Consider the following 14,770-nt stretch of genomic DNA (forward strand, 5'->3'; position numbering starts at 1 on the left):
TGGGATGAATGGACCCAAGTCTCTCTCTCAGCAACCTTTAATGCTGTAGTGCTAGTCAATAAGACCTGGTATGGTCCTTCCCATCTGTCAATAAGGCAACCTGAGCGTAGAAAATTCCGTATCATTACATAATCCCCAGGTTCAATATCATGACAATTACTATCAGGTAGATCAGGAATCACCAACTTCAGACTATCATTCTGATTCCTTAACTGTTTACTCATGTTAATCAAGTACTTTACAGTTACTTCATTGTTACATTTCAAATCATCCTGAGGGTTAATCATGACATGCGGTTGTCGACCAAACAAGATTTCAAAGGGAGACAGATTAAGAGGGGACCTGGGAGTGGTTCTGATACTATACAATACAATGGGTAAAGCTTCTGGCCATGTCAATCCTGTCTCTGCCATCACTTTACTCAATTTATTTTTAATAGTGCTGTTCACTCTTTCGACCTTCGCACTCGCCTGTGGACGGTACGGAGTGTGCAGCTTGCTATCAATTCCCATCAACTTACACATTCCTTGAAAGACATCACCTGTAAAATGGGTACCCCTATCACTTTCGATTATTCTAGGGATACCATATCTACATACAAATTCCTGCACAATTTTCTTAGCAGTAAACATAGCGGTATTTGTAGCCGCAGGAAATGCTTCGACCCAATTTGAGAAAACATCTATACAAACAAGTACATATTTCAAATTCCGACAAGGGGGTAATTGTATAAAGTCAATTTGTATTACCTGGAAAGGGCCGCCGGCAGGTGGGATATGGGATGGTTCTGTAGGTATTGCCTTTCCAATATTCTTTCTCAAACAGGTAAGGCATGACATTGCTCTTTTACTCGCATGAGAGGAGAATCCTGGGGCGCACCAATAGGCTCTTACCAATTTGCACATCCCTTCCTTGCCTAGATGAGTCAGCCCGTGAGCTGCTTCAGCCAGACATGGAAGATATGCTCTGGGGGCCACTGGTTTACCATGTCCATCCGTCCAGAGTCCTGAGGACTCCTGGCCACATCCCTTTGCCTTCCAGACTGCCTTTTCCTGTGTGGAACACAAATTTTGCATTTCACACAACTTCTGTGTGTTAATGGTATTAAATACCATCAATTGTGTGGTGTCTGTCTGTATGGGGGTAGCAGCTGCTAACTTAGCAGCTTCGTCTGCTCGGCTGTTACCAAGTGATACCGGGTCTTGGCTATATGTGTGTGCTTTACATTTGATAACAGCCACTCTGTCGGGTTCCTGTATCGCTGTTAGAAGCCTTTTTATGTGAGCTGCATGCGCTACCGGTGTACCAGCTGCCGTCATGAAATTTCTGAGGCGCCATAGGGCTCTGAAATCATGGACTACCCCGAATGCGTATCTAGAATCGGTGTAGATATTGGCTGACTTACCCTTAGCCAATTCACATGCTCTGGTTAGGGCGACCAGTTCAGCAACCTGGGCTGAGTGAGGTGGGCCTAGCGGTTCCGCTTCTATGGTGTCTTGGTCATCTACGACTGCGTATCCAGTACACAAGTCTCCCGAGTCTGACTGTCTATGACAACTACCGTCCGTGTAGAACGTGAGTTCTGCATCTTCCAGTGGGTTGTCACTGATGTCAGGCCTTGCGGTAAAATTTTGGGTCAAATATTCCATACAATCATGTGTATCTTCCTTTGTATTAAGTCCTCCTTCCCCATCACTCTCACCTTCCACCCTTTGTGCCTGACCAGGCACACCTGGGAGATACGTTGCAGGATTTAATGCACTGCATCTCCTTATGGTGATGTTTACGGGGGCCATTAGTGCCAATTCCCATCTTGTAAACCTCGCTGATGAGACGTGTCTGGTTTGGGCAGAATTCAATAAGGCTGATACTGCATGTGGCGTATGGATTGTGAGGTTGTGGCCTAGCACGACATCTTCGCTTTTTGTCACTAGCAATGCTATCGCAGCAACGCTTCGCAAGCATGTGGGGAGGGATCGCGCTACCGTGTCTAGCTGAGCGCTGTAGTATGCAACTGGCCTGCTGGCATCACCGTGTTTTTGGGTTAGTACACCTGCCGCGCAACCAGCACTTTCTGTTCCGTATAGTTCAAAGGGTTTCCCATAGTCTGGCATACCTAGTGCTGGTGCCTGCGTTAGGCACTGTTTGAGTCTCTCAAATGCTGTTTCGGACTCGTCTGTATGCGAAATCCTATCAGGTTTGTTTGAGGAGACCATTTCCTGCAAAGGTAACGCCAAAATGGAAAACCCTGGGATCCAATTACGGCAATACCCACACATTCCTAAAAACGTTCTGATCTGTTGCTGGGTTTGTGGCAGAGTCATGTCTCTAATTGCTTGGATTCTATCAGCGGTCAGGTGTCTCAGTCCTTGTGTTAGACAGTGTCCCAAATATTTTACCTTAGTTTGGCATAATTGTAACTTGTCTTTGGACACCTTGTGTCCTGTGTCTGAAAGATGAAACAGGAGCTGTTTCGTATCCTTCAGAGATGCCTCCAGTGAATCTGAACACAGTAATAAATCGTCCACATACTGTATCAATACTGATCCACTGTCTGGTTGGAAAGACTGTAAACAATCATGCAAAGCCTGAGAAAATATACTTGGACTATCTATGAAACCTTGGGGTAATCGAGTCCACGTGTATTGGACTCCTCTGTATGTAAATGCAAACAAATATTGGCTGTCAGGGTGCAGAGGTACCGAAAAGAAAGCGGAGCAGAGGTCAATAACAGTGAAAAATTTGGCAGTGGGAGGGATTTGCATTAGGATGACAGCTGGATTTGGCACTACGGGGAACTGACTCTCAACTATTTTGTTAATCCCCCTTAGATCCTGCACTAGTCTGTAACCCCTCCCCCCACTCTTTTTAACAGGGAAGATGGGACTATTGGCAGTGCTGGACGTTCTTACCAGAATGCCCTGTTGTAGCAAGCGCTCTATTACTGGGTAAACTCCTAACTCCACCTCTGGCTTCAGAGGATACTGTGGGATTTTTGGAGCTATCCTACCATCTTTTACTTGTACAACTACTGGAGCAACGTTTGCCATTAATCCAGTGTCTTGTCCGTCTTTTGTCCAAAGTGACTCTGGTATCTGAGATGTCATCTCTTCTATTTGGGATGGATTCCTATTTGTCATAATGGTATGTGACATTAATTTTGATGGGGAGTCTAACATGTCTCGCACTTCCTGAGCGTGTTTCTCAGGTATGTCCAAGAATACACCTTCAGGAGTACAATAAATGACGCACCCCATTTTACACAGTAAGTCTCTTCCCAGGAGATTGGTTGGTGCCGATGCAGCCAGCAAAAAGGAATGCTTGGTATGCAAAGGCCCTATTGTAATCTCGGCTGGTTTGCTAACAGGGTAGTGCTGGACTACTCCTGTTACTCCCATGGCTGGAATTGTCCTACCAGTGGTTCTCATGCCCACTGTCGAATTTATCACTGACTTGGCCGCCCCTGTGTCTACAAGAAAGTTTAAAGTTTTACCAGCTACATTAATTGCGATCTCGGGTTCACTTCCAAGGTTGGCAATTAATTTTACTGGCTGCAGATTACAGGTATGGCCACACCCCTATTGGGTATGGTGACCTCCCTGAATCCCGCTGGCAGCAACTACTTGTGAGGGAGATAGTTGGGAACTACCAGAGGCATGCCAGTCTCTGTTTGGGGGATATCTTTTTGTTTCCCCTGTATGTGGCTCATAACTCCGTTTCTGCGGACCTTGCTCCCAATGTCGTGTGTCGTGTCGTTGTCTAGGGGGTTGGTATGAGTTTCGTGGATTCTTTACTCTACAATCTCATGCCATGTGTCCCTGTTTGTGACAAGAATAACAAGTAACCATACTTGACTTACCCACAGGATTTGGTGATACAAACAAAGGCTGCCTTGTGGTCAGAGCCTGTATACTTACTGACATTAATTTATCACCTTGTTGTTCCCTGTGTCTGGTGATGTTTCTATCGTGATCAATAGCAGCCTCTCTCAAAGTAGCCACAGACAGACCTCGCCAACATGGTTGTGTGGTCTGTACCCTAGTCTTCAATGACTCTTTTAAACCATCCATCAGTACCGATACTGCTACTTCCTGATGGTTTGTGTCTGTTTTAATGTCCTCTATGCCTGTGTATTTTGCCATTTCTAATAATGCTCTGTGAAAATACTCTGCAGCTGTCTCTGACTCCTTCTGTTTAATGGAGAATATCTTATTCCATTTAGCTACTGCTGGGAAATACTCTTTTAACTGCAAGTTTATTCTTTTCACATTATCTTGGTTGTACACATCTGTAAGAGGTACATCATGATCTAGTCCGCAATCAGCTAAAAATTGAGTTGCGTCGACATTTGAGGGTAAACATGCTCTCAGCAATATCTGCCAGTCTTTATTGTTGGGCTCTGCAGTGTTACCTAAGTCTCTGATGTATTTTTGACTGGCAACTAAGTCTTTTCTAGGGTCAGGAAATTCAGACACTATGGTCCTTAATTCCATTCGGGAAAATGGAGTGTACATGGCAATGTTCCTAATGGGAGTGGCTCCTGATGCGTCTGTTTTCCCATTTGGCACTGCTATTACTCTAACAGGTGTAATTCTAACAACCTCATTCTGTGTAGATTCTACAGGCTGTGGTGAAATAGTTTCAGCATAATGCATGGTGCCGTACTTACCAGTTGATACGACCTCACCTATCCCTCCGCTAGGGGCCTTTACTAATCTCGTGGGTGGAGCTGTGCCTACTGTGGTCTCTGCTATGGTGGCTGCTAGAGAGAGCGCTGAAATCGTTGCCGATTCGTCCTCTTGATCACACTCCTGAGGAAAGTTCAAAACAGGGTACAACTTGCACGGGTTAATACTTGCATGGGTTAATGGGTTAACATTATCATTAACATTTACACAGTTACTAAGTGATTTTGTGTTACACCTTAGTGCGTCTTTCTCCGCAATCAACTTCTCTCCTGATATATATGGTGGCGGTGGGGCCGTGGCAATCAGTTTTCTGTTAGAGCCAGATCCCGCCGCCTGAGCCAAACCTCTCTGTATCTCACCTTCCTGTTGCCACAACTGTAAATAATCATAATGCTGGATTCGTCTCTTTGTTGATTTTATGAGACATATCCTCCTCCTTAAATTTTGTAACACTTCTGAGCTGAAGCTACCTACTCTTGGGAATTTCTCCCCGTCATGTACAGTCATTCTCTCCCATTCATCACATAAAGTTTCTGTGTGACTTCCATATTTCTCACACATTATATACCTGGCCGACCCAATTGGTCGGACCACTGAATCAACCCGAACCGAGGTTGATCGCCCCCTACCTGAACAAGTGGCCCCCATAGTTCGAAAGTGTTGCTTTATTTAGCCAACCCTTTACGCAAAACCAAATGTCAACAATAGGCTGACGGTGGCGGTTTACCGAGTACCCCACTCACTCGCCCACGCCGACCAATACGACCTGATCACACCGATATGGTGCTGGCGTACTCGACCTAGGGCCCCTGCGACCTGAACCTCTATTTACTGGAACCTGCGAGGGTTATCCGAAGAACACTTACTCTTTCCAGTAACTATTGGTTGCTGGATAGTTCCTGAGTGAGCAGCAAACTTCCCTTAAAATAAAAAAAATTACACAAATCACGTTAGAGTGTACAAATAGCGTTTGTGACCCCTTTACTCTAATGGTATTAGGTCAGATTACTAACTACTGCACACACTTACGTGCGGTCCAGTCGTTCAGTACACAAACAACTAAGCTTATGTACGGAAAGACCAATGGAATCGAAACTTACGACTGCGAATTCCTTCAGCCAGAGCTTATATGGCCTATATGGGTGTTGCACCAACCCTTTTCGGTGTTGTGCCTGTGAACTGTATAGCGGACTTCCTTGTCGGCTGTACCTGGACCTCCTGGTCTGCTATGACCTCCTGGTCTTGTTACAGTACGACCTCCTGGTCTTGTTACAGTATGACCTCCTGGTCTGCTATACTCTAATGCTCAAAATTTTATATTTAACCAGAGATGCCTCCCTAGCCACCGTGCACGTCACTTACACGCATGTACCTCACGAGTACTCGACTTTTCTTGTGGTTCAACCTTTAAAAATTGTAAAAACACTCACTCATCACATGTACACTTTTGTTTCTATTTCTATTTCTGCGCAGAAATTTTTCTTCAGATCAGGTGTGTTACCAATTAGGAGCAGGATCTGTTAATTAAAATTTCGGACACCCAAAAATAGACTTGCGTTATTTCTCGCCTCGCGTTATTTATCGCTTTGCGTTAAAAATCAACTTATCGTGACTTGAGCTACGTGGGCGTAACCGGACGCTCCGTTGCGTAACGTACGCTGCGTGCGTCGGCCTTTGGATTGCGTACGCAAGTCTTTGTTAGAGACACGTATACGCAAAGCAAAGATCCACCGTAACACAATTTATACTTTTATCAATGTAGATGATCCTTGATCATCTACCACACAAACACACTGACTTCGCCTTATCTCCCAGGCGAAACTGTGTGTTTGTCTATCTTTTAACTATATTACCTTTACTCTTAAACTATGAAATAACGGCAAATCTTTTTTAGCACTTCTATCAACTATAAAACTGGCAGACAGGAGAGTGATATACGAAAATGAAAAAGAAAAAGAAATGCAGATATATATATGTGTGCGTGCGTGTGTACGCAAGACAGAAAAATAAACAGTTTTAAAAGGCACTAGCGTTTTGTTCTTACCTCCGGTTCCCGGATTCCTTCAGCACTCTTTACCTAAGCGAAGCAGACGCTTATCCTGTCAGCACTACGAGGGATACAACCTCCCGCCCTTTGCTGAGGGATAATGTCTGCTGATCTACCTAGTGCAGATATGTGAAGGACGGGCGAGCCGCCAATTGATAAAGCTAAATATTTATCGTATATAAAACACTTTAAGAGGTCTAAGAACACTGTACGCTATCTACGTAAGAAGTACCGTAAGGGTACACAAGTTGTGTAGCGATCGCTCAACCGTAGTCGAGACGCTCAAGCGTCACGTTCGCTTACGGCCCAGTGATCACAGGCAGGCACGCTATTGGCTGCCGACTAACGTAATGATTCGCTATAGCGTAGCGTACGCTCGGGACCACGAGGAGATCACCAGCGGTGCAGACGCTTACAACGTTAAAACCTTTATATCTATACCTTTAACGATGAGATACACAGTATACCTTAGTGTAGAGACAGAGTGTAAGTGCAACCTGGTGTAACCTGATTAACTACAAAGCTGCTTGAGCGTCACCGACGCTCAGAGAATACTTAACACTATAAAGAATACACAGATACCTGGGCTTAGGGTCCAAAACCTATTATATGTATTTTAACTATTATACTTGCAAAAGGAATCACAGTACAAATGATACACTACAATATAACATAAACCAACTAACCAGATAACTACACTGGAAATACAATACAATACAATTAAAGGAAAATACGAGAGAAAGAGTAGAGAGAGAGAGAGAGAGATGGCTCACAGTAAGACAATATGATTACGGAGAAAACTTACGCACAAGGGGAAACGATCGCATGCGCCTCGATATCCAGCTCCCGATTATCAGCAATGAGAACCGTTGAAGAGAGTGAACTGGATACGGTCGGCCTGCCTATTTATGCCCCACACACAATACAATTCAATGGTCCCTACAATCTCATTGTTCATTGGACACAGGAATTCGGCTTCGCATTATAACAAAAGGTCATAGGTTGATTCATACAGGTGGGCTGTGACTATTTCCAACTGCTCAGGTGGGAGGGAAACTGGGTTTCCCGCCGCATGGGTAATAAAGTGCAAATAAAGTAAATGTTCATAAACTTCTTATGTCCATAACTATTCGCACGAGCGATTGATCTGCTTCAAACCAACACCGGAATATTTCTAATTAAATATTCTTCCGATGGATACTAAACACCACTGTATTACTCCTGTCTGACCCTTCGTATCAAACAAAGAGGGATTCCTCTGTTCATAAACATTCTATATTAACCAAACTTTCAGAATCTATCAAAGGGACCATGATCTACAAAATACATTATTAGTGAAAATATGTAATGATTGAGTCGCACGCTACGATCGCATAAACTCTACCGTAAATACGCATACCATGCGCCTGCGGGTGCCCGCGACTGTGAGTATGCGCACGTACGGGAGAGCGTACGCATGCGCAGCACGGACCTGTGTGAGGTGCAAATATGGTAGTGTGCATAGAGATATTTTTCTGACTTTGACATACTCCATATGGCATATCAGGACCTGCACCTCCTCCTAATGCAGGATCCTTTCTGCCTCTCACAACGCACATGTATAGTGGAAGATGCTCAATTAGCTTAGTGATATCACTCAGGTGCTTGCAAGGGAGGGGTATTTATCATATTATCATGTGGCTCTTTGCTGGTTTATCATAGACCCAGATTGGGGTAACTGAGGTGTGGGGTGTGGTGCCCCTGGATTGGCCGGGCTGGATGGCTCTAGTGTGGCATACCATTACATTCTATTAACACTTATCAATATTTTTACTAACACTATTTCTTCAATATTTTAATTACATCTCACTATTTATTTTATGCTGGGCAGAGAGAGGAGGGGAGGCAGATGCTGGGGAGTGGGGGGGGGGGGGCAGATGCTGGGGAGTGGGGGGGGGGTGCAGATGCTGGGCAGAGAGAGGAGGGGAGACAGATGCTGGGCAGAGAGAGAGGGGAGGCAGATGCTGGGGAGAGGGGTGTGTGCAGATGCTGGGCAGAGAGAGGAGGGGAGGCAGATACTGAGCAGAGAGAGGAAGAGAGACAGATGCTGGGCAGAGAGAGAGCGGAGGCAGATGCTGGGGAGAGGGGTGTGTGCAGATGCTGGGCAGAGAGAGGAGGGGAGGCAGATACTGAGCAGAGAGGAAGAGAGAGATGCTGGGCAGAGAGAGAGGGGAGGCAGATGCTGGGGAGTGGGGGGGTGTGTGTGCAGATGCTGGGCAGAGAGAGGAGGGGAGGCAGATGCTGGGGAGTGGGGGGGGGGGGTGCCGATGGTGGGCAGAGAGAGGAGGGGAGGCAGATACTGAGCAGAGAGAGGAAGAGAGACAGATGCTGGGCAGAGAGAGGAGGGGAGGCAGATACTGAGCAGAGAGAGGAAGAGAGACAGATGCTGGGCAGAGAGAGAGGGGAGGCAGATGCTGGGGAGTGGGGGGGGGTGCAGATTTCTGGGCAGAGTGAGGAGGGGAGGCAGATACTGGGGTGTGCGGGGGCAGATGATGGGCAGAGGAGGGGAGGCAGATGAAAGATGGGGACAGATGCTAGGGAGAGGGGGAGGCAGATGCTGGGGAGTCTGGGGGGGGGGATGCTGGGCAGAGAGAGGAAGGGGGACGGATGCTGGGCAGAGAGAAAGGGGGCAGATGAAAGGCAGATAGGGGAGGGGGGGAGACAGATGCTAGGGAGAGGGGGGGCAAATGCTAGGGAGAAGGGGAGGCAGATGTTGGGGAGAGAGAGGAGGTAAGGCAGATGCTGGGGAGAGAGGCAGATTCTGGGGAGGGGGGGCAGATTCTGGGGAGAGAGGGGGGTAGTTACTGGGGACAGACTATACAGTGACAGACATGCTGCATAGAGAAGAGGCAGAGACAGGCAGGAGCTACAGAGACAGGAGTTGTTACTGTGGAGTGGAGACAGAGGAGGCAGGCTGAATACTCACAGTGTCCATGCTGTGAGTTCTCCATGTTCCAGGGGTCAGAGGAGCATGTGACAGTCTACTCCAATCAGGGGCTCTTCTAATCAGCATGTGCCGAGCTCCTCCAATCACAGCTCGACACATGCTCTTCTGCTCCTACTACTGAGATCAAGGTGGAGAGGCTTGGCCCCGCAGTGAGTTCCAGGAACTTCCCCACTGCTGCTGCTCTCTCACACTGTCATGTAAGCACCACCCTCCCTCTCCTTCCTTGTGCTGCCAGCGCCGCTGCCTTTCATGTGACAGGCGCAGTGGCAGCCGACACTTGCAGCAACTGCAGCAGAGCAGGGAGAAGCCGTGTTGGCGCCTCCCTGCTTTGCAGGCTCTGCTGAGCGGTTAGCGCCGGGCCCGGTGCAGAATGAAACGGGCTGGACCCAATTGCCTTGCGGCCCGTATCCAGTCCACATGCCACTGTCATATAGGCAACTGCAGGGTTCCCAGGTGGTCCTTCCCTTGGCCAGTAGTGTAGTGAGGGGACTGAATATAACCAGATATGGGGTTGAGATGCAGCATGTGTACAAGAAGGTCAGCACCCACTATATGTTTAGTGTATGTACTGGAGACCGGGGGCTAGGGGTCAGTTTGGGTGATTTATGTCCCTTGGGCTGGGAGTACAGGTAGTAAAAGTCCCTAGGGCTGTGGTGGGGTTAGAATGGGTAGTATATGTTCCTGGGGCCAGAAGGAGTAGGGTGGGTAGTTTCATAGGCAGGAAGCGGGTAGTGTGCCTAGTGTATATCTGGGGCCTGGATATGATGGAGAATATATGTTACAGGGGCCGGGAGGGGATGTAGTGTGGGGTGTGGGTAGGGTATGTAGTGGGACCATAGAGCAGGTAAAGTATGACCCAGGGAGTAGGCCGGGCAGGATATAGCCCTAAGACTGGGGGGGTGGGGGGTAATGGGAGTGTGGACAGTGTATGTCTCTGGGTTATGTGGTACCGTGTCTAAGAGGCTGATGGTATGGTGGGGAGTGGATATCCCTGGGGCTGGGAGGAGATTAGGTCTGGGGCCAGAGGTTGGGTAGTGTATGTCCCTGATATTGGGGGACTGCTGGGCTGTAGGGTGGGTAGTGCATGTCCCTGGATTGGATGGGTACTGTATGCCTAGGTGGCCAGGGGTAGGGTGGGAATTGTATGTTCCACTGGCCTGGGGTTAGAGTGGGTAGTTTAAGTCTCTGGGGTTGGTGGAGGGAGCAGTTAAGGTGGGTATTGTATGTCCAGGAGGTAGGGCAGTGCTGGTTGCAATATTTTGGCATCACTGCTCCTAGCTAATGGCACCTGAAGTGCCCGCTAGCAGGAGCAGATGAGAGCTTCCGGTTTGGGTTCCACAGTTAATTGCAAATCCTGGAATCATGGAAACTGACCCGGCAATGAGATCAATCAGCAGGCAGGGTGAGCCTACCTGGCAGAGGGGAGAATTGGACCAGCCCAGTAATGACTTTCCGGGTGGCCCAATCCGCCCCTCATTATGTGTTCCAAGAACACTTTCTCTGCATTATGCTAATGACTAAGAAGCCAACATGCAGTACCGTTTCTTATGGCGGGCGAGCCATACGATCACAAGAGGCGCCCGCTGCTGTATCCCCTATCCTGTGTCCCCTATCATGCTTCCCCTCCTTCCTCTTCCCTAGTACTCACTTGAGGGGTGGAGTTTCGTGGAATGATGCGGTTGTGACATAAAATCACGACGCAACTGCGTCATTCCATGAAACTCCACCCTCTCGAGTGAGTATTAGGAGAGGGAGTGGGAAATCTGTACTATACTTACACAAACTTGGCAACGAGCATTCCCCCTGGCAACGAGCATTCCCATTGGCAATGAGCATTCCCATTGGTAACAAGCATTACCCTTGGCAATGAGCTTGGATCCCAGAGCATGAAACCCCTGGCAACGAGCATGACACCCAGTGCGTGTAACCCTTGGCAATGAGCATGACAGCCAGCGCGTGAAGCCCCTGGCATTGAGCGTGACACCCAACGCATGAAACCCATGGCAACAAGCAGGTAATTTAAAAGTAATTAGAAGCTTTAGTGTAGGGCATAATGTATCACGAGCATTGCTGTGTATGGCATAATATGGTGCAAGGGGCATTACTGTGTGGGGCTTAAAATGGTGGAATGTTTATTTTTTCCAGCAGTGGCCGAGGTCTGTTGTTGCAGGGTAAAAGACTGGGGTGTAAGGTAGGCTTTAACTGCAAGGCCAGGCCTATTTTAGCAAGACCACACCCATTTAGCGAGGCTATGCCCCCTCACCGGGAGTCACAAAATAGGTTTTTTTATGTCTATGGGCGGGGTGGATGCATTTTTGAATGTTTATGGGGGGGGGACTGGACATTTTTTTTAATGCTCGCACTGGGAGTCAAATTGTCTAGAAACAGCCCTGCCAACATGGCTTGCTAACTCCTACAAAATACACATTCCATGGACGTTTATGTATTATTCTCCTACTAAGGCTATAGAGCCTTTTTTTTTTATCAAATAAGTAAGCACTGGAAAGAAAAACTAACTTAATGGTACATGTAGTAGCCGTGGTTAGGGTGGTGCTGTTGTACGTCAATGGGGTAGGGCAGCATTGTTTAGCGCTCCAGTGCCTCCAATGTTGTGCCATTGCCACTTCACCTGGCTAAATAAATACCCGCTAGCTGGAGCAGATCACAGCTTCCAGTTTGTGTTCCACTATGGATTTCAAATCTCGTAAGCGCAGCAAACTGGCAAAGCAGACAAATGAATCAGCCCAGCAGGCAGGGTGAGCCGGTCTAGCAGAGGGGAAGGGGGATGGGACCGGCCCAGCGGGTCCTACCCCACTGTCCCGGTGGCGCAAACTAGAGCCCTCCTCCTGGAGGTGGTAGTCAAGTCACTAAACACACCTGAGAAAGCTTTTACAAGCTTGATTCTTAAATGGTGGGGTGGTGCTTGGAGGAGTTTAGAAGGCTGGTTATAAACAATGGACATAATAGTATGGTGCTGTGATGTACCTGGAAGTGTGAAGGCAACAAACAGAATACAGTTGCTGCAGCAGTGAACAGAAACAGGTTGAGAAACACAAACATGAACAGTCTGTGACTTGCTCATAAGTGTTTGAGGAATATTGTTGTCCTTTGCATGTATACTTTTCTGATTTGCCTCTGTCAACAGCTGAGACAGATCGTTAGTTGTATTAGTTTAATAGCTGCTTCTAAACAAACAAATGTAAGTAAAACGTTTCATGAATTTGCATGCATTTAACCACATTCAGTAGTCTTCAGTAGCTTCCTTTGTAGGTGCTCAGTACTGCTGAACTCTGGAAAGTTTATTATTATTATTCTTTTGGCACTTGGGCATCTGCAGACATATATTCAATTATCTGCAAACAGTGACAGTTTTAACTATGAATTTATTGCACAAGTTTATTAAATGCGTACCTTGCGCCCAATTTTGGGTTACCATGGGTATGATACATGCTGGAAGTCTTGGAGGCTGCTGGGAGGCTCCGCGGTGCCATGGGTTTTCTGAATTTCCCATCCGCAATTGAATTCCTCCCATAGTGGCAATATTTCAATGAAATAGAATGAGGCAAGTTCGCCAGAATTGCACATTATTCAATCTTTGCCACCAGATGTTCCTAATGTTAAAGATGCAATCTGATGATTTAATAGTCAGCGAGTTGAAAACTCACTGGAAATGCATCATAATAGCTTGCAAAACAATAGAGGGCCGTGGGGCAGTGTGAGTGACAAAATCTGACAACTGAATACCTTTTCAAGGTATTCAACCAGCCCACATGCTATATCCCTACAAAAGATGTAATTTGGTAGTGTTTGAATTTAAAATGTTGTCAAAACATAAATTTTTCAAATACAGTTGTCCTACCCAGGGATATCGAGAACGGGGACAGGCCCAAGTGCTGAAGCAGGTTCAGTCAACAACAGGGCGTTCCCTCCTGTGTGGTTGTGGTGTCACAAGCGCTGCATGGGGTATTGTGAGCTGCAAATGGTGTGGTGTGTGGTAGCCACAGGGCTGGGTAGCTGTGGGACTGACGGGTGGTTTTCAGATTGCCGGCTGTTGGGATCCCGGCGCTCAGTATATCGGCGCCGGAATCCTGACACCCGGCATACCAACACCTATTCTCCCTCTTGGGGGTCCATGACCCCCCTGGAGGGAGAATAATGTGTGTGTGTGTGTGTGTGTGTGTGTGTGTGTGTAGGGGGGTAGGGGGGGCTGTAGTATTTTACATAAATTCATGTCCTGATGGGATGAGGTTCCGTTTGGTCCGGAATTTCCCAAGACAGCCACTTACTTTTGCTCCTAACCATGGGGTACTGTGAGCTGCAAACGGGGCGGTATGTGGTAGCCATAGGGCTGGGTTCCTGTGGGACTGACAGCTCTGTGTCCCAGCATGTCGCTATGTGTCTGGGGAAATGTCTCTCTCCTCCCCTTGTGTACTGGGTGTACTATGTACTATCTGGGTCATTCAGACCTGATCGCTCGCTAGCATTTTTGCAGCGCTGCGATCAGGTCAGAACTGCGCATGCATATGCACCGCAATGCGCAGGCAGGTCGCACGGGTACAAAGCGGATCATTGCTGTGCGATGGGTTTTATGAAGACTCCATTCGCACAGCCAATCGCAAGGAGATTGACGAGAAGACTGCGTTTCTGGGTGGCAACTGACCGTTTTCAGAGAGTGGTTGGAAAAACGCAGGCGTGTCCAAGCGTTTGCAGGGCGGATGTCTGATGTCAATTCCGGCCCCGGACAGGCTGAAGTGATCGCAGCGGCTGAGTAAGTTCTGAGCAACTCAGAAACTGCACAAAGTTTTTTGTACCGCACGGCTGCACATGCATTCGCACACTTGCACAGCTAAAATACTCTCCCCTGTAGGCGGCGACTATCTGATCGCAGGACTGCAAAAAACTGCTAGCGAGCGATCAGGTCTGAATGACCCCCTATGTGTCTGGTTTATACAGATTCATCTTTTTTCAGGAGCAATAATTACACTACCAGCAGTACCATGCTATCTATTTTGGGTGTGTGTGTGGGGGAGGGGGTGGGGGGTGAAGGGG

This window comes from Pseudophryne corroboree, chromosome 11 (genome assembly GCF_028390025.1).
Source record: "Pseudophryne corroboree isolate aPseCor3 chromosome 11, aPseCor3.hap2, whole genome shotgun sequence".
NCBI lineage: Eukaryota > Metazoa > Chordata > Amphibia > Anura > Myobatrachidae > Pseudophryne > Pseudophryne corroboree.